The following is a 20,784-nucleotide window of genomic DNA, read 5'->3' as shown; positions in this document are numbered from 1 at the left end:
GAAACCCTGGGAGTGGGGTCAGAGATCCCAAAATTGGGACCTGCCCCGCCATTTTGAAAGGACTGCCATTTCCTCGTGACTCGGTGAAAATCCAGCCCATTACGTCCAAGTGTGGTACCGCTTAATCTTAGCAACTTCCTTTGGCGGGGTGGGTGGAGAGAAGTATCCTCAATTTTCACCATATCTCAGTTTCTATGAGACCAGAAGTATTACAAACTTACATAGCATAGTATTTATGTAAACTTTTTTTCTCATTTTAACATTATCAAAAGGGCACTAATTTCTACAAGTGTTTCTCCTCCTCAGTTTTAATCCTCAGGATGACCTAGATGTTTGGACCATGTCAGATTGCGTATGCGCCACCTCTGAGTACACTCATTAACAGCTGTCCTTCAGGGTTCTCACACATCTGTGATGGAAACAGATCAATTTTTATTTCCAGAACTTGCAATTGACTGGAAAATTGGCCTCGGGGGATAATTTTAGCCAGAGAGAGGAAAAGAAAGCTTTTTGTTCCAAAAAAAATACTCTCCCCACATACAAAATGAGAGAGTGACGCAAAAAATTCAAAAAAACCATGTTGTTTACAGGAATAAAGTATGATAAGAAAAATATAGCATAAAGAGTGAATAGGAAGGGGAGTACATGACAAAAATATATTAGACATATGAACTATAATGAAAACTGTTTACAACAAGTCGGCATTGTACCTTTTAGTGCTCAGTTTAGCCATGTTTCATGCCGCTTGCTGCTTAATTCTTCTGCTTATGTAAAGTGCATTGGGAGGTTTTCTGCATTATAGGTGCTACATAAATGCAAGTTATAGCTTAGAGTTAATTAAAGCCATTGTTAATGTGAATTGTTTTCATTCCATGTTTTTTTCAATTGGATGGAATTTGAGTGGGCTTGAGTACAGGTAAGAGATGCACTCTAGGCAGTGATATTGAAAATTACTCCCAATATGCCTGGGATGTTTTAAACAGAAGCATATTCGGTATCCTTTGTTCACAACATTACCGTGTGTTTAATGTGAAAGATCCAGTCAGAGATCAAAATGGTTCACACCTCCTCAATCTCCAGTGAACAGTTATGCTCCTAGTGGCCATCTTTAACATTATTAAACAGCTCCAGTGACACAATAATAACTCAGTATCTCTGCACTCAGTGCTCATCTTTGTGTTCAAAGCATCTCTAGGCTACAATTATCGACACAGCACTTTTAATGCAATGTAAACAAATGTCAACACACTTTCAGGGTGAAGTGGGTAACATAGTTCAAATGAAAACATAATTACTGCTCATGGTGCCCGAGGCCTGTCACCCATTTTCCTTTTTATTTCAATATATTCTCAGTTCTTCCTGTCAGATTTTGGTAGAATATTTAACTAGAAAAGAAAGTTAACTATACTTTAGGACTGTCAAACTGGTTATAAGGGTGACAACTGTAGAAAATGGAAATATTGCATAAGCATCAAAAACATCGTAAAGGGGTGAATCTTCTGCGTTTGAGCCTAAACTAGACTGTCGGGGAAATGTAGCGGGAAATTTATTTCAACTGTTTTTGAGAGAACGCTGGACCTGGACTGAGATCAAGCCAACACTGAAGTCTGATGACTGTAAGAATTCAATGTAAATGGTGCCTCACACTATTTCTAGTTGGCCAGCCAGAAATATACAGCCAGAATATACAGCGTGCAATTCCGGTCACCACATTACCAGAAGGATATGGAGATATTGGAGAGGGTGCAGAGGAGGTTTACCAGGATGCTGCCTGGTCTGGAGGTTATTAGCTATGAGGAGAGGTTGGAGAAACTCGGATTGTTCTCAGTAGAGCGACAGAGATTGAGGGGCGACTTGATAGAAGTTTACAAAATTATGAGTGGCGTGGACAGAGTAGATAGTCAGAAGCTTTTTCCCAGGGTGGAAGAGTCAATTACTGGGGGACATAGATTTAAGGTGAGAGGAGAAAACTATAGAGGAGATGTGCGCGGCAAGTTTTTTACGCAGAGGGTAGTGAGTGTCTGGAATTCGCTGCCAGAGGAGGTGGTGGAAGCAGGTACGACAGTGGTGTTTAAGAGGCAGCTTGACAAATACATGAATAGGATGGGAATAGAGGGATATGGATCCCGGAAGTGCAAAATGTTTTAGTTGACGGGCAATATGATCGGCGCAGGCTTGGAGGGCCGAAGGGCCTGTTCCTGTGCTGTACTTTTCTTTGTTCTTTGTTCAGAAAACCTCCTCCAATTTGGCACTAAATTGACAATCTCACCCAGCGCTGGTGCAGATAACAGAAAATACATTAGTGCATCAGGATGTCCGGAGGTAAGGCCGGTGAACATTAGTGAGAAAAATAGGAGCTTCACTCTGTATCTAATGTATGCAAAAGCATGTAATTTGAGATGAAAAGTAATAATCTTTGCAAGATTCAGATAACCGCTAGCAATGGACATTCTTGGGTTTCTGCATTGTATCTGAAATATACAATTTTTCTATTACTTCAAAAAGTAAAATAATTACTTCAAAACATTGTAATGTAAAGAACCTGAAAACACTTGACATAGGTGGCTGAGATGGGAGTTTCATTTTCTTTATGCTGGCATTGGTGATATTGTGAGCACATTAATTCACCAGAGAAAAACAAAAGTTAATAAGCATTACTATCTGCAATAAGTGACTGATGGTGGTGTAGTGTGTGTTTTTAATTGGAAAACCAACTTCAGTGTTCTAGATCCATAATTCAGGACATTTAACTTGAAAGAAGTGAAAGAGAACATGAAATAAATAAGGTGATGAAATTATGGTGTTTGATTCAATTGTTACTTGCTATAATAAATGCACTAAGTTCAAGAAAATAAAATTAAGGCTAATGAAGTAAAAGAAAAGCTGACGTTTCATTGATTATGAAGGGCTATGTGACTGAGAAACCACAGTGAAAGACAATGGCCAGTAAGATTTTGACAACACCAACATTGAAAAGGATTGTTGAGAAAATATGAGGGAGATCAAAGTTTATATTTAGTGATGCTAAAACTTAGTACTCCTGGGGCTTCTCCTGCTGCATTGCACTAACTTTGGTGGACAATGGTGTAGTGATAATGTTCTAGTAATCCAGGGGCCCAGGCCAATGCTCTTGAGACATGGGTTCAAGTCCCACCAAGACAGCCGGTGGAATTGAGATTCAGTTAATAAAAATCTGGAATTGAAAACTAGTCTCAATGATGGTGACCATGATAACTATCATCAATTGTTGTAAAAAGTCCATCTAGTTTACTCGTGTTCTTTAGTGAAGAAATTCTGCCATTTTTACCTGGCCTGCCCTATATGTGACTCCAGACCCACAACAATGTGGCTGACTCTTCACTGTCCCCTGAAATGGCCTAGCAAGCTATTCAGTTTAAGGGCTGTTAGGGATGGGCAACAAATTCTGGCCTTTCCAGTGATGCCCACATTCCATGAAAGAATAAATTAAAATTAATCAAGTGGAATTTCTACCCAAGTTATGGCAGTGCAGTAGGACTTTCACACTCATCATAGTTTTCAACACTTGCAGACTGTAGGAGAAAGAGAGGCTGCTTAAGGTGAGAAATCTCATTCGAGAAAAGAATGCATTAAAATAGGAAATGATGTGAACAGTCTTCACTTCAACCATATAAGAGTTCAGGATGAGGAAAAACAAATAAGAGGCATATTTACCTCTTAGAAGGTACAAGAGGAACGTTGTATAAAAAATGTTTATTAAGTCAAAGGGAATAACATTAAGAATTGCATTGATAAAGTGCCCATTGCACTACTGAAATGTCATGATGCACTTCACACAAATACACAAACTTGGAGAAGCTGACCTATGTGATGAAGATAAATGGAGAAAGTTTTGAGATAGCAGAAGTATCACCTATCAAATGAGGAGATTTTCTTTTCACTCCATCCAGGAGTGTGAGAAATGTACTTTGACAGCCTCCCTGTAGATCTAAGCAACATTCAAATGGTGGAGTTTGATTCACACAAGGGTAAAAGAAGCATTACCACAGAGGGAATTAAGATCTCTGTATAGATTATGTAATCTATAGAAAACTCTTAACTTTCTTTCAATTCTCCTTTTCTATATTATTTGCGTATGTGTGCATATTTCCACGTACAATATTGTACTCATTTGGAAAATCTCTAAATTGAAGGTAGTTGTTTATTATGCATGTGCACATCCTGGAGAGAATAAATCCTCTTCCCCTAATCTAGCACTGTGTGTTACTCTTCTGCAGAGGTGAGATTTGTGGTTGGTTTTGAAAATGGAATTATCACCTTAATGCTGTAATTGGTGTTCTGAACCTGGGGTGAAGGACCTTCATACAAATGGTGCAAAGAAATGTTAATTCCATCTCTAGCCTGTGCTATCCCTGATTGGGGAATGCTTGAAGCTGACAATGGGTGAAAGTAGGAAGAACATTTTCATTCTCTAAGGCTGACATTCTTCACATTAATAGGCACCAAGTTCCCTTCTCTTCATCCTACTTGTTACTCTCAACCCTCCAATGCACAGTCAGAAAAAAAAGTTATAGTCATAATGACTGACATAGACTTACCACATGGAAACATTGCGTCCTTATGAATCCTTTTTTTTAAACAGGCCTCTGATTAGATTATGTGACAAACCTTCGATGAATGTGTTGTTACAAACTTTGCAAGAATTTGGAAGGTAGCGCTGTTTGATATTCATAAAGCCCAAGGCAAAAACTCTCAATTCTTGTTTTACAGAGGAATGAATAGTATATGAGGAACATCTTTCACCCTATGGTTGGCTAATGAATATTAATGAAACTTTGAATGAGGAATACAGTATTGTGACAAAGGATGAGGGGGGTAGAATTTGATGACTCACTGACATAATTGAGCTGACAGTAGTTTAGGAAGCAATTCCTGACAGCAGGATAAGCTCTTTAAAGGACTCAAATTTCTGATTGCTAAAAATGGAAAGGGAAGATCCACAGAATTACTAATTGAAGAAATTCCCTATTCATGGATACAAAGATTATTGTGTTTGTAACAAATTTAGTCACACATCACATGCAGTTTATTTTGCTTATTGTGGTGTCACTGTTGTTAGGATCCCTGTAGAGACCAATAACTTTTAAAAATATATAAATTTCCCAGCGACCAATGGGAATAATCACACAAGATCTTGCATTTTAAGACTTTTACTGTAACAAACAAACTCAAATCAACAATGACTAAATGTTACTTACTTAGTAAACAACTAGTACACCAAACTACAAAAATATACTTCCCCTGTTAACTAATAAATATAGCCAAAAAAATCCAAGCTGTGTTTATACATTACACCATGCTCTCAGCAGACATGTAGTCTGACAGATAAGGTCCTAAATTCCTCCCAGCTATTCAACAGATTCTATTTTCACTGCCACACCAGGGTAAATCTTTCCATGCCCCCTTGAAAGTCCTTTCATTCAATCCCCTGAGTATCATTGAACTGACTTCCAGCAGGAGGGCACCCTTTGGTGACTCCTTGGTCTTTAAACCTCTATGTCTCATCTCTTCAAACATGGAATCCGTTCTCACCAGCCTTCTACCTGTTGGTTAACACAAAAACAGTTTTTCCCTCTGCTTAGCGTAGCAGCAGCTGTTTTTGGTCTCCTTCCCCAGGTCTCTCGGAGTCTGACAGTGTGTGCCCAGAAAGACCAACTGACCCGCCTTTGTGCTAAGGTATGAAAGCTGGTGCTTGAGTTTCAATGGGTTTTGACCTGGGCCTTTTCCCCCATGCCAACCAGATCACATGGGCCTGTCTCTGGGCATATTTCAGTGAACCATCCCCCATTCCAGGATATTCTGTCTTACCTTAAATTAAAGGAGACAGTTTTAAGGCATAGCTGTCATATACAACTCACATTCATAACACTATAAATTGAGTAATAATTTAATTAACTATGCACTACTTTACCATTAAAGCGTAACTAAATCATCAGGATAAATTGTTTCATAGTTATTGCATTTGTCAATCAATAAATTCCAACTTTCTTCATCATCAGGAGTTTGACTCTTTGCTGATGATTCTACAGTGTTCAGCTCAATTATAACCCTGAATTGAAGCAAACCATACCAACCTGCAATACGGCCATGAACTACATCCATGCTTGGACTCACTGCGAACGTGAATAATAAGCCAATTTCCTCACATTCAACATCTTCTGGTCAAAAATGACCAGAATCTTAACTGGACCCATCATGTTAATATCATGGCTACAAAAGCAGAATAGAGATGAGGTGGTCTATCATGACCGGTTCATCATCTACAAGGCCCAATTCAGGAATGTGATGGTGTTCTCACCACTTACCTGGATGGGAGTGAGTCTACCAACACTAAAGAAAGTCAACATGATCCAAGACAGAGTAGTCTACTTGACTGGCACTCCCTTCACCATTGGTACACTTTGGCGATAGTATGTATTACCTACAGGATGCACTAAGGTAACACTTCAAACTTACTTCAGCAGCACCTCCCAGCCCCACTCTGCCACTGAAAAAGAACAAGAGCAGCAATGGCATGGGAGCACCAACAGTTCCAAGTTTCCCTTAAATCTCATGTCATTCTGTGGCAGATATTTGACATTGTTGCTTTATTGGCACAGGACAAAATCCTGAAATTCCTGATCTAAGAACATCAGGGGAGCACCATCTTGACAAAGATTGCAGTGGTTTGAGAAGAATCGCAACCACTTCTCACTGCAACCAGTGATGGGCAATAACTACAATCTTGTCAGTGTGGTCCACATCTCAGAGAAATCAAAAATGTTGATAGCTGCCGACACTGAAAAGCAGATTAGGTCTGCTTGCCTCAAATAGTTTTAAATCAAAGAGCTGAATTCTAATGAAGGAGTATTAGTGTTGAGAATTTTGAGAGACAAAAATTTCAGGTTGTGAAATGCAACCACTTGAGAAAGATTTAAATATAAAAGCATTTTTGTTCACCAGCTAGGCCATCATATTTCACTTTTGACTAGAAGCAGGAAAAAAAAAATCATGGTGTAATATTTAGACTTGCCTTTCAGTAACTTAAGTTTGAACATGAGATAGTTTAAGGACAATTTTATATAGAAAATGCCTTTGTTATTTACACACAATGCAATTACAGAAAAAAAATATTAAAATACATCATATCACTGCCATGTATAAAAATGATGCTGAAAATTGTTCATAAAGACAGTGCATGCCTTTAATATTTTCATAGAATTGTTTGCAACTGTTTGAAACATTTTCCTGTATTATATTTTGTTTCTATTTGCTGTTTTAAACTCTCCTGTATACACTCAATTCTCTGTCTGAAACTGCCCAGAGAACCAATTCCTTTGGCGTCTGTCAATGATGCACTTGAGACAACTGTTAGGACGCTCACTAGAGTTGCTGGCTTTGACTGTCTCCTCTACTGAGTTCTAGTTTCCCCAAACCCCTGAACTTCCTGTCAAGAGGGAGTGCCTGACCTCTACCCCTTCTTTAACACGGCCACAGTCGGTAGCTTAACTGGAAGGAAATTAAGAGTCTGTATTATACTTTCCTTGGAAACTGCATGTAAAGTATAACTGCACTGAACTACTTGTGCAGAACCTCTTTTTCTCACCAAGGGGCATGATTTGGGCAGATTGTTGCTCTATTCAGGACGTTTGGGAGGCGGTTTAATGAGAGCAAGCTCTACTTCTCAGTTGTTTCCTTAGGCTTGCTCTTAAATGATCATCACTCAATATAGCAATTCTGGAATGTTAGCTTTATGGAACCATTCCTTGGTGTCAACTCTGTACCTGGCAAAGTATCCTGTACTCCCCATTATTGTAACACTGGCACTATAAAATCACTTCACTGAAAGTCCAAAAGAGTTATGACTGTAACATTTGTAGCAGACTTTCATCACTAAAGTAGCTCAGTTATACAGCACCGTGCATGCCAGAAATGCCGTTTGGGCATGGCAATTCAAATCAGAAAGATGGGATCAAAAGAAACAGAACAATGAGACAAAAGCAAAGCACACCAAGCAAAACTTGTGTATAGAAATAGTTCCTCCAGGAACCAAAGAGTTAATCATCATCTGTGCTTTTTTTTGTGCTGGGCTTCGAGGGTGATTAAGAATGATCTGATCGAATCTGATCGAATCTCTTCAGTCACTCAGCTGGTACATTACTGTCAGACACTTCCTTCTACAAACACAGAGTGACAGTCCTCAGGAGACTTCCACCGACACATCAATCTAACTTTTATTAAGTTTAAGACTGGTGAGATAAATTGTAAAAGTGGAGCTAAAAGTCTGGTAAAGTTTAATTATAAAAGAAAGACAATAAGCAGAGATACAGCTGCTGTGAGTAATGGAACCCGACGAGGGAAAGGGACTTGACAGCCTGGCTAGTTTGTTTTTATTTGAGTTGCTGTTGTGAGCCAAAGGAAAGTGGAAAGACCACAGGGAAGATTCTTAACCTCTGTTTTCCATCACAATGAATTTTTTTTTCAGGCAGACTGATTACAAAAGGCTAATTGAAAATAATGTCAGTGTTCAAAATATCAATAGGTCCTGGGTGTGCGAGGATCAAATTTTGGCCTCAGCTCTTCTGGGTTTGACCTTGATTTTAGTTTGGTACAGAACACATGACCAAAAGCATATCTTTGCCCTTGCTTCTTGATGTAGATGACATCAACATGGCATGACTCAACATAATCTGAGGGTTGGAAATTGATGAGTAACACTCTACATGCAGGTTTCACAATGGGCCCAAGAATTTGGGAATGGGCTAGAAAACATTCATGTGCAAACAATAGAATCCATTTATTATGAATCTGAAAAATACTAATGACCTTCAAATTGCATTATATGAACAGTAGTGCATAACGTTTAACACTCCTATAAAATCCTTTTGTTTGTAATTTTAATAGAGAAATGAACTCATTCATTTTGTTGGGTTATAGCAGTGTAATATATGTGGTACTAAATTAGTAGCCCAGAGGTCGATGGTTCACCCTCACTATGGCAAGCTGTGAATCTGACTTCCAACAAATCTGATCATGTGTGGGCTGGAACCAGAAAATAACACTGAAAGCTCGCAAATTGCTGTAAAAGCGAACAGGTTCATTAGTGCTCTTCAGGGAAGGGAACTTGCCACCGCTGGGCTGCCTTACTTGGTACTTACTTTATATCAAACGTCAGGAGAAGCTTTTCTGTAACTCACCATCCTAATTATACTACCATAGGGTGATTATCTTATCCAAGGATTTTGCTTCTAATTGAAAAGATTGAACGCTGCCTTCAACTGTATTATGAAGATTTTCTATTTAATCGTAAAGGAAGTTCAAATTATTATTGGAAAGTGACCGCACTGCTGAAACTATATCAAGACCTTGCAAGGGGTAGCAATGAGTCAAAAGTCTTGGAGTATCAGTGAACCTATTATATCAACAATATGGACAGCTTCCATAAAGATAGCTCTATAAATGTATGGTTTGAAGTGTTGCATAAGAAAATCTTTAAAGTGACAAAATTGCCTTGTGCTGTGCTTTATGGCAAAGATTTGAAACAAAAGTTACATGAAGTAATGTAAAAGCATAACCAAAATCCTCACCCTTGCAGAAGCTGCAGCAAGTTGTGTAGGGGTTGAAATTTGTCTCAGACAATGGCGCAAAACAGATGATATCGGATTGGCCACATGTTATGCCCACTGCCTGATTATGAGTTCCATCACTGTCAACAGAATTAAACGTACATAATGAGCGACTGCTCCAATATCACCCATTTTTATGCCACCTTCTGAGACAAATTTCTACCCCATAATGACTACTACATCTTGATCCTATCTAGAGAACTGCATGCAAAACTTCTCAGAATATAGTGCCAATGCCCTTTGAAACAACAGTAACGCACACACTTCACCTGAGCCGTGTTGTTTCAGACAGGAGAACAAAGCCATTCTCATGCAGTCACTGCTTCCTGATGAATAAAGACTAGCAACAGTCTAGAAAGGGCATTCTGCAATACTTTATTAGTTTTGAAGCCACAGAATGTCACCAAGGCAGATTAATAAATTTGCCCTTGGAGCTACACAGTCAGGAGCCAGAGATGCTAACAGAGAAGAGAAAGCTTCAGAAGGTGAATTGAAAAGCACAAAACTGAATGAATCTCCAAGGCTCCAACATATTGCAACCTTCATAGGGAAGGATGTCTAGCTAGACCCAGGGGATTAAGTGGGGAGCTTCATTCATTGTAAGATATGGTCTGCTCTTTTTCTTTACCCAGGCTATACTTTATAGCTGTCACCACCAGCAGGGCATCCACTCAACATATCTGTTTATTAAAATGTTTTAACCTATTGAGAAGCAGGAGGTGAGATAGGTTCATAAAGCCTTTGCCACAGCTTCAGTTTCACTGCATTGTTTCCTCCAAATGACCTCATAAAAATAAAAGTCACTCAGTCTCCAAGGGATTACTTTTATCTGTTTCAACGTGACATTTTCTTCCATTATCAGGGATGATTTGCCTGAAATATCCCCAAAGGGAGTAATTGCGAAGGTGACCATTTCTGCTTCTGTGTAATTTTTCTGGATATGCTTTCTACTTTAGATTCTCCCATCCGTCATAGGAAGAGGAATAGGGAGACCTCCCAGTCCTTGGAAAATAAGGTAGAGGCACAGATTCACTAATCTTGAAAAAGCAGATCAAACCTCAGAGGTCATGGGCTTACAAGCCCAAGTTGCCTTTAATTTGGCTAACATACTCTTAAGAGGGCACAGTAGAATTACTGTGGAATTGAGCAACTATTATTGGTAGGAGAGGGTCCTGTGTTGAGGTTGGAGCAGTCACATTGTAAAATCACGGAAGAGGGAGTTGCACATTGCATGTAAATGCCCTAACTCAGGAGTGCTGGATTTTGAAATCCGAAGCGTTTTGTTACCAAGTAATCATATCCCTTACTACATACAAAAAAAAGAGCAAATTATGTCACCATGTTTAAAGCATTCCCACTTGACATTAATATGCTCTACTTAATGATGATGGTGCTAAACATCAATCAAAAATTCTACAATGTATAGAAACAAGCCAGACATGCAGTGAAACATTTAATGCAGGCATAAAGTATATTTAATTGGGAGCAGAATCTTTTAGAGAAAAGTCAGTTACAGAAAGATGTTATTCTTTTTATTGCAATTAGTCCTCAGTTTTAGTATATTACCGCTATTCATTATAGAATCCAGACAATAACTTGCACTTCTACAATGGGGGCGATTTTGACCAAAGGCACTAAATAGGTACTGTTCTATAGCATAAGAAATAGGAGCAGGAGTAGGCCATTTGGCCCTTCAAGCTTACCCCGCCATTCAATAAGTTCATGGCTGATCTGCTCCAGGCGTCAACTCCTTTTTCATGCCAGCTCTTCATAGCCCTCAACTCCCCGATATTTCAAAAATCTATCTACCTCCTCTTTAAATACTTTCAGTGATCTAGCCTCCCCAATTCTCTGAGGTAGAGAATCCCAGGTATTCACTATCCACATAAGAAATGCTGGTTCAAAAGCGTGGTTTTAAATCTCATTTAAACTTACAAAATTCTGAGGGGGCCTGATAGGGCGGACGCTGAGAGACTGTTTCCGCCATTGGGGAGTCTAAAACATGGGGGCAGAGTCTCAGGATAAGGGGGAAACCATTTAGGACTGAGATGAGGACAAATTACTTTGCTCAAAGCGTTGTGAAACTTTGGAATTTGCTACACCAGTGGGTTGTGGATGCTCCATCACTGAATACATTTAAGGCTGGGAGAGAGATTTTTTGGTCGCACAGAGAATTAAGAGATATGTGGAGCAGGCAGGGAAATTGAGTAATAGGCCAAGATCAGCCATGACCTTATTGAATGGCGGAGCAGGCTCGACAGGCCATGTGGTGGACTCCTGCTCCTATTTCTTAAGTTCTTGTATTCAGCACACAATTTTCAGGCTAATTAATGATTATCATGATCTAAACATACCTGTAGGTATTGAAACTGGCAACTGCAGGTTTAGCACTCGAGCGCTGATTAGAAACAATGTTCCTAGAAATACATATGCAACCTGCACTCACCCACTTCCATTGAAAGTGTGGATTGGGCTGGCTGACACACAATGGCAGATTTCAAGATGTTCAGGCACTGAGGGAGAAGGCTAAGAGGGTCTCAGATTTGGTCCTGGAGGCCCTTGTGAAGAAGGTCAAGAGGAGGAGAGATAACCTGCAGCTACAGGGATGAAAAAGTTCACCTTACCTTCCTGTCCCTCTCTCCTGTAGCAGCTGGTGGTACTCTGCAGGTCAAGGGGGATCCCTAGCAAGATGTGGATGACAAATTCTCTGCCTGTCTCCTGGTGATTCCCTATAAGCTGTCCAATGGTGTAGAGCATCACCATACTTTCTCTTTTTAGATGAAGTCCTCAGAGAATTTCCAGAATAAATGTTGATAGAGTTTTGGTAAATTCTTGACAAATTGCCCAAGAAAGTCATGTGGGATGTTTCAAAGTTTCCCTCCAACGCTCCGGCAGCAAGTGATATACATTTAAGTAGCACTCAAAATCCTCAGCAACAACTAGTTTACTCCCAATTAACTGATTGCTGTTAGGAGAGGGCTTTAGGCCAAGCACTGCTTTCAAAAGCAGCGCAGTAAATGGCCCAATCAGACAGTGTGCTCTCTGGTCTTATTGCATTATTCTTATGCTAACATTTCCTAGAAACTCAGTATAACACAGGACAGTGTGCGACAAATCAGGGACCTCATTTGTGGTGCAGCCAGTTGCTTTTCCCACAGAGTATCACACAGCACTAAACAGATGGCATAATAATGGATCCTGGTATTGGGAGATATGTGAACTGTCCGTCCTCAAATCACTTTTAAATTTGTGATGAACTTTGAACCTGAAGCAGTACACCCAGAAGGAAAAAACAGTAAAAACTGGGAAATAAGAGTACTCGTCTGAACTGATTTTTCCTTCTGTGCAGGAAGTAAAATGTGTACATTTCTTTAAAAGGTCTGTGGAGTCTGATTGTTTTAAAGAATATTTGAAAAGGACTTTTACGTGTTTTCATCAGTTGTGAAGGGATCAATTGTACTTTTCTTGGATAATAAGGAATCATGGTCCTTGTGATCCAGTAACCCTTGGCCTGGAAGCAATACCAACAGGAAAGAAGTTAAGACCAGAGGTTGTGTGGCTGATAGAAACAAAGCAGAACTGCAGACACAAAGGGGAATTACAAGCAGAGGACCTGGAGGGCGAAAGCCCAGATGCAGACACAAAGAGAAAGCAGACAGAGACATAAAGAGGAACACAGAGAATTTTTGTGAGGAGAAGAAGCAAATCACTCTCAGGAGAGCTTGAGTTTTTCTGTTTGGTAGAAAAGGAGATATGAGCTCTTGGAGGCGATGTGTGAACTGGCTAAAAATAAAAAGTCTAAAACCTGGAAATTGGTGTGGGTAGCTTGGAAACGCTCAAGAACAGTGTTTTCCCAAAAGTGAACCCAGGGGTGGAATTTTCTCTGAATTGCACTGAGTGTAGTGGCAGGTCTGAAAAAAGACATTCTTGGCGGGTTTTCGTGCCATATCGTCTGCTTCCCGCCTGATTAATTATGCACCATAGGAAACATATCGTATGTCTGGCAGGTGAATCCTTTGCTATTACCTCGCTGTTCACTCTGAGTACCATATTGAAACTGCAGCTGTGCACACAGTTTTTAATGCTTATCGCTCGGGACTATTCCAGTGAAGATGTGGCTCTGAAAGCCAAAAAGAGTTCAGTGTCCCATCACTGGAATGCCTTTTGGAGGCCCGTTGTGGTGCTCTCTACCCTCGCTCTGGCCGCAGGAGGTCCAGCAATTTCACCACTCTGGCTGTGGTGGTCAGTGCCAACGCTGCACAGAAGAGGTTGACAATCCATAAAGAGGATGAAATCTCATCCATGCTGCCAAGGTAAGGCAACCATTTCATCACTCTAAACTCACACACTCACAACCCATCACACTTCCACTGGCATCTCACTCACTGCCAGCTCAAGGGACATCACCACTCACTCTCTCACACACACCCTCCCATCTCCATCTGGCCTCATCTCTTCTGGACACAACCTCCTCAGCCCTCACCATCTTGAGGCCACTTGCACAGATCAACCTGTGCCCCCACACACACCCTGGGACACTCCACTTCCCTAATACAGCCCTCTAGCCTCTTTCCTTGCCTGAGGCCACTTGTCCCCTTTCCCCAAGCAAGTCCTAGCCCTGCAGCTGTTGAAAACCCACCCACCTTACAGCTGGTCTGGTGGGTACAGACTTGCCCTTGAGACCCTTAAATGTGATGTGGTGCTGCCTGCGAAGCCTGGTGGTAGTGACCTCCAGTGCTGCCCGAAGCAAGGTAGGCAAACAAACCTTGAAGTCCCCAGTGAAGTGCAGCTGGCCAAGTGTATGTCGCTTATGTACCATTGTGAAACACATCGACATGCAATCACACTGAAGTGAGCTCTTGATCTAGCACGGGGGGATTGGCTTGGCTTGGCTTATAATGCGATTCTAATGTATTGAAATTAACTTCCTGATATGTGGCAGCGAGAAACGCAGACCACCATTGACGAATGGAGCGGACAATCACAAAGTGGTTTCTCGATGAAGTGAAACCGTTTTTTTGCCATCTCCTGATATTTTATACAAACGGGAGTGGAAAATCCCAGCTCAGGTGATAATGGTTAGTCTGCTGAAAAGGAATTCTGGAAAGCTATATCATGTCTTGAGGGAGAAAGAGTTTGTAGAAGTGTTCCTTACTGATGATAATCGTGTTCCTGAAACTCAGTGGTGAAAACTGTTGTCGGATAGGACTCCTGACCTGCCGTGTGAATAAAGAACTGCCTAGTGTGGAATTATGTAGCTACGTAATGCCATACATGTTGAAGGGGATTGCTTATGGTTGTGTAAGATGTATCTTTACTGTATTGACTATTTAAAGTGAAATTTACCTTTTTATTTGAAATATCATTTGCCTGGAAGTTCATGTTAAATTTGTGTTGGCTCCGAGAGATGTTAAAATAAAAGCTACAAAAAGTGAAATCTTGTTGGCAATTTCTTCATTTAGGGCTCATTCTATAAATATGTTTATCTTGGTTTATGGTTTCGCAACAGGGATTGTAATAAATTAATTTAAAATATTTATTTGAGTTAAAAATTGTTCCAAAACACTCAAAGGTAATTTTCCACATCTACACAAGCCTTTTTGTATATATATATGTTGCAGAAAGGGAGATATTATATGTAATACAATATGCAGTGTACCCTTGAACTCCTGATGAGCAAACCCAACTTTGAATCTCAAACCCATCTGAATCTATTCTCCAGCTCCTGGACTCTAACTCTTGTGCTTTGGCCAGATTTTATATTAGAGAGGTAAAGTAAAGTGAATGAGAGGGTGAGTGGATGAGCATGCCTGTGCGCGTGAAGGGAGATATCCTCTACTCAAGATTGGTGCTGTCAGATCCGTTGAAGAGATAACACTGGCAGCTTCCAAGAAGATGCCCAGAGGCTGGAGAACCCTGAGCACAATGAATTAAGCATCTGTTGGAAGGCTGATAAAGCCAAGCAACTTATCGACTGCAATACACAGGCGTGTTGGAATGATACCAATGCTGTTTTTAGGATTATATTACAAAAATACTTCAGCACACCTAAAGACACGTGAATCATTAAGGGATTGGTGAATTACACGTTTATTAATTCTCTATCTTCAAATGTTTGGGGTCAAGTAATGCATAGGCTTAAGGGGCTTCACAAACTGTTGTGCCTTTATCCAATCTACCAAATTATTCCTCAAAATAACATAAATGTGATAACCTAGTTCAGGAGCGAGATGACTTTATGGCAAAACTGAAAGCTTAGAAATCCTTTTTTATGAGATTCTACTTATTGTGAATTTATACATTTTCTGGCGGAAATCCTCGTGAAGGAGAAAACTCTAGTGAAGTTGCCATCAAGATAGATTAAAGAAGATATGGCAACATAAATGAATAGTTACTGATTACTTGTGATTTAACAATATTGCATTGCACAATAGAGAGCTAATTGCAAAGGAGGTCCAATTTTAACACAGTGAAATTGAAGAGGAATAGTGTGTTGGATAGAATATTTAGAACAATAGGGGATTGAGAGAGAAGAGTTCAAAGAGCTGATGAGGATAGCAGTAATGATAAAATAAAGGAAGGTTATGACAAGATTTCCTCGACAGCAGCTTCCAAATCTACAACTCTTAAGACCTGGAAGGACAAGGGCAGCAGGCACATAGAAACACCACAAACTCTAAGTTCCCCTCCAATTCATAGATCATCCTAACTTGGACATAGTCCTTTATTCCTTCATTGTTACTGCGTCAAAACATTGGAACACACTACATAACAGCAATGGGGACTACCTTCACAACACCGATGCCAGTGGTTCAGAAAGGCAGCTGACCATCGCTTTCTCAAGGGCAATTGGACATGGCGATTGTTAGGTGCAGTAGCATAGTGGTTATATCACTGATCTGGGTATCCAGAGCCCTGGATAAATGATCCAGAAAGTTTAAAACCCCACCATCTCAGCTCAGGAATTTGAATTCAGTTCATTAAATAAATCTGAAATAAAAATGTAGGGTGGTAACCATGAAACTGCTGGATTATCACAAAAACTCATCTGGTTCAATATTCCCTTTCGGGAAGGAAAACTGCATGTGTTTTCCACGTGTATCCAGACCCACAGCGATGTAGTTGATTGCCTTCTGAAATGGCCTAGCAAGCCTTCTAGAGGGAATGAGGGGTGGACCTAAAATGCTTGCCCTGCCAGCAATGCCCACCCCAATGAATGAATAATAATAATAAAAAGAATAAATTTGGAGACTTGAGGTAAGAAGAGAATCTGCAATCCAACAAAGTGTTTTACACTGCAAATGAAGCTACCTCAAGAACAAAAATAACAAATACCTGCTTTGAATGCAATTAGTGAGGTCTTGCTTTGCAAGACCCAAGGGCCTCATTAAGTAAGATTTGTGACCTCAACCTACTTAACGAACCTAGGGGTGGCCATCTTACTTGGTAGAACTGGGCACTGCCAAAACTAATGGGCATTCAACAGGAGAGGTTGAAGCATGCAATGACCCTTATCATGTGAATAAAGCCACACTTGATAGACATAGGCCCTGGGACGGATCTGAGGAATGTTTTCAAGACTCTCCAGTCTTTCTGCACAAGTTCACAACCAAAGCTGTCAGAGGTATTAGATATTGCTCAGGTAACTCTAAGGATGCCTTCAACACCAAAAATTTATTCATGTTTGCAAACACTTTCCTTCAAGCACTAAAATTAGCATCTGCACCCTTTCATAATGTGGCTGAATTAAGATACTTCTGCCATTTAATAAAATGAAGCATACTCCCCAACCCTTATATTTTCTCCTTTCAAACATTCAGTGATTTGGAGTAGTATTTGCACCACGGATTCAATTGAGTTCTGCCTGAAATTATGGACAAAATAATAGAACTAGTCAAAGAAAGTAAAATGATTTGAGCCTCACTTGATTCCTGGACTGCACCAAAGATAAAAAAGCACAGCTTCACATGAAAAGGGTTATTTCGTAGTTCGATCCCCTGTCTGAACGTCCACTGATTTTGGCAGTGCCCAGTTCTATCAAGTAAGATAACCACCCTCTAGGATCAGGTTGAGATCACAAGTCTCACTTAATGATGCCCTTGAGATTGGCACGCTGTGGCATCATTCATTGCAGTGTCAGACTCTCATTGCAGCCCGAGTTAAAATTAATATAAATATATGTTTCTCCTCTCCTACATTAGTAACATCAGAGTTACAGACAGGCCCTTGTTCTGGATACTGGGATGCACAGCAGCTGTGAGCAAGCCCTGAGCAGCAATAGCAGTCAGGAGACAACCTGTCGAAGAAAATTACACAACACATCTGAAAGGAGGGTAAAAATGAGCCATTAATGATTTTCTTTACAGTGTGCCCATTTGTGCAAGGTTTTTGTTTTGTGTATAAAATGCAACTCAGCCACTTATAAACATACAATTGGCCATCACAGCAACTAGCAGCTATTATACAACCAGAGATGTCCTTTGGTGCCTTGACAAAAGCCTGACAGCAATGTCATCCTGCTACAAAAAGAAAACTGAAAAGGTCATCGATTCCAAGCAGAGAGAAAAAGGGGTATTTAAAGTGAAGAATACTGTTCATATTTCATTTACAAACGCTGGCTAAGAAAACTAACCTTGGTTCAGAATTTGAATTGGCTTCAGCTGAAACCAGAAACTTGTCAGACTTAAAGCCTGATTTAAATCCTGAAAATATTGCATGTACAGCATTGCTCAGGGCCAAATATTTCACCAGTGGAAAGTAAGTTTTGTGAAGAATTGTAGAAATGACATTTTAAAGGAATTCTGAATTAGTGCTGACATTCTTAAATGTCATTTTTAACTTTTTAAATATCAGAAGTCCAAGTGATCTACTGGCTCCTTGCTAACACTAAAATCTAACCAGCATTTGGACACTGGCGAGTGGAATTCCAATCTCTTTTATTGGCAAACAAGTTTGGGGGGGATAGGGGGGAGATGTACTTTTCACCCCCACCCAAGGCCTTTTTCCTGGCATGGATTATGTCACCAAATCTGTTAACCAAATCTAAGACTTGCCCCTGACACCCATTACAAATCTTGATGTGGAATTGCACTTCTGTTTTTGCTGACCACAGTGCATTCTGAGCTGACGCTATGTGCAGGACTTTCACCCGGACCATGTCCAGGTACCAAATCTGCCCACAGAAGGAAATGGCCACTGAGCTGGAATATTGACCTAGGTGCCAAACGTAAATTGTATGGGGACTTGTTCCCTGTCCAATTAAGGGTGTCAGGCAGAATCTCAAAAGCTGGAGGGCCATTAAGATGTCTTCAAGCTTCAAAGGAGCACCTAGCTGCAGTATGAGGTAAACAACTGAGAGGGCACTTCAACAAGAAGTTGCCCTCTACAGGGAAGCCTTTGGCTGACTCCCAGTCCTCTAAGGGAAGCCTTTGTTTGACACACCCCACCCCCCACCCCCTCCCCTCCCCTCCCCTCCCCCCATTCCTGACTTAGGCTGGCATGGTGGGCTGATCAGTGGCCTGAAGGCCTGGCACCATTGCCTGTTGCTGGGTGCTTGATTCCAGGTAGATACCCCCACCTCATTGCAAAGGGAAACTGGAGGCCAACTGAAAAATTTCAGTTGGCCTCTTTAATCCTCGCTCAATGACACTCTTAATGAGCTCGCGTCTCCTGGCAGTGGGCAGCCTTCCCGGGCGCTGAACCTGCTTCAGCCAGCTTCACAAATGGCGTTGGAAAACCGACATGCTATCCAGCCAGCCTCCTAATTCTTGGGCCCTGCTGACTCTGTTCCTGATCTCATCCTAAAAACTGCAGCCCTATAACCCATACCATTTACATAGTTTCTGGCCTCAAACTGTTATCTACGCTATAATTGAATATTAATATTTTTTTCCCCCTGGTGAATGAATCACAAAAAGCAAACTGCAATTTTGGCAAGTTGGCACATTTATATTTTCAATGAAATACAAAGATCTGGGGCAGGTTTTTCTTGCAAGCTTTGGAGCCCTGACATCAGGACCAAATGGGAGTCCCAAACTCCTGCTTGTTGGGAGCCAGGCTGGGGGAGCCTCCTAATTGGCCGCCTCCAAGCTCGTCGTCTCATTGAGGATGACAGACAGGGTCCCGATGTTGTCAGCCCAATCACAGGGTAGACAGCTCTAGAGCCTCAACAGCCTCACTATGAAATGTGAGCACTATTGAGGCATCCAAGAGAATATGAGGACACTTTAAAATGGAAGCACACTTGGAAGGGGGGCGACTAATGCATTTTTAAGAGGGAACAAACAGGCAGGTCCCTCTCCAATCAAAGGCTTCCAATGGCTGTTGCGGCCTTTGCTGCAGGTGGCTCAATCCTTTGGGGGATGGTTCCCAGACTGTTGTAGGGAGGCTACTTCTATTAAGCTCACCATGTGGCGGGGTGACACACTGCTGCCGTCAAAATACCTGTGATCGCTCTAACTGGCCCCTAATTGGGGACTTAAATATTCAGATTGGCTGACTTTAAATGGGCAGCCGATCCTAAACAAGGACACCACTCCCCCCCCTCCCCAACACACCAAAAACCTCCCCGGCAACAGGAGTGCATTGTAGAGTCATCCTGATGTGGCTCCCCATTATTTACTTGGGCCCCCAACCCCCAGCCCTGCCAACCCAGCACTGGGAACATTCTGCCTTTGTAATTAGCACCACACTGGCTTCATCAACTTGTCAGGAAATGTGCTGTTACAGTGCCCAGTCAGATCCTTCAGTCCTTTTGTAGCAAGAATGTCATTATTATAATACCTATAATGTCATTATTATACCTACACTAGAAGGCTGTAAAGGATTCATTCTGATCCTGCATTTCATGAATGTATGAATCAGCTAATGAGGAGTCCAGCAATTAATTCATCAAAATAATTAAAGTCATTTTACTTTTTCCTTTTTTAGCTCCAGCAATATAAGTAATCAACATTTATCAAACTTCTCCACAATAAAGGCATGATGAATAAAGCATTCATCTCGGCTCCAGGAACTCACTGACAAATATGCTAAATTCCAGAGGTAAGGCGAGAGTGACTGCCCTTGACATCAAGGCTGCATTTGACCGAGTGTGGCATCAAGGAGCCATAGCAAAACTGGAGTCAATGGGAATCAGGGA

The sequence above is a fragment of the Cetorhinus maximus genome, chromosome 2 (assembly GCF_964194155.1).
Source record: "Cetorhinus maximus chromosome 2, sCetMax3.hap1.1, whole genome shotgun sequence".
NCBI lineage: Eukaryota > Metazoa > Chordata > Chondrichthyes > Lamniformes > Cetorhinidae > Cetorhinus > Cetorhinus maximus.
This window is presented reverse-complemented; position numbering follows the sequence as displayed.